Genomic DNA, 1,001 nt, shown 5'->3' on the forward strand with positions numbered 1-1,001 from the left:
CTCCTGTTTGTGCCAGCCCTTCTGACTTGTAGCACTGTCTTCCTGGTCTAGAGTAGCAACAGACACAGAAGAGAGCAGTGGCTATCTTGATCTGACTCTCTTCTCCCCTTCAGAGTGTATAATTTCTTGACCACTCTAGACAGGCCAGATCCCCCACGGATGTCTGTGCATAGTGTATACAGACCAGTAATATAAACTGACAACTGGAACCACATGTGGGAAGAACAGTAGCTACAGTACAAGCAACATGATGGGAAGGTAACTGCTCCTCCCCACCACAACTCAAGAGACAAAGTGCCTTCTTCTGGATTTAGACAAACTAAGGGGCAACTCAAGTCTTTTGGCCAGAGCTACACTCTGGTGTTAGCTAAAGATCTATATAGCCCCTGTCTGAAACCTGACAGTCTGTAACAGACATAGACAAAGACTATCTAACTTCCTAAAGCATCAACAAAACACCTTGTAACACAAAAACCACTTAAAAGCCACAGAGTTGCTTCCAGTTCTTAAATCAGCAGAAAGGTTTATCTTTTAGTCCTCTGTAAAATTTTCCCAAAGCCAATAGGCCAAGAGAACATTCCCAGTGTACAAGACATTTCTCCTCTTTTCTGGCATGGATAACTCATCATCACATATAAAAATAAATAATCCCAGCTTCTTTCCCCATCCATTATAGTGTGTCCTCTCACATGACTTTTCTTTATCGTGTTCTTTAGGAAAGGAAGAAGCTAAAAGAAATGCAAAAATATAGGCTGAAAAATGTGAGATAGTAAAAGATTTTTTTTTAAAGTACTACCAAGAATCTCATTTGAAAGAGCCATGTCCAATGGAAATGTCGAAAGTCATGAACCAGGTCAGCTGTTGTCACAGTTCCTGCAAAGGTAAGCCAGGTGCTCGGATCACTGTCATTCTGTTTCTCTTTTAAGTTGTGGCCTCTGCCTCTTGCATTCTTGGAAACTTTCTGCATTATGATTCATTTTATGTCTTTTCCTGAGAAAATG

General features: G+C 40.9%; 1 pseudogene; it reads right to left on the reverse strand.

The window, feature by feature from the left end:
* LOC114636461 overlaps positions 1-1,001 on the reverse strand; it is a 30,093-nt pseudogene that overhangs the window by 7,666 nt on the left and 21,426 nt on the right.

This window comes from Grammomys surdaster, unplaced genomic scaffold (assembly GCF_004785775.1).
Source record: "Grammomys surdaster isolate TR1022 unplaced genomic scaffold, NIH_TR_1.0 124160, whole genome shotgun sequence".
NCBI lineage: Eukaryota > Metazoa > Chordata > Mammalia > Rodentia > Muridae > Grammomys > Grammomys surdaster.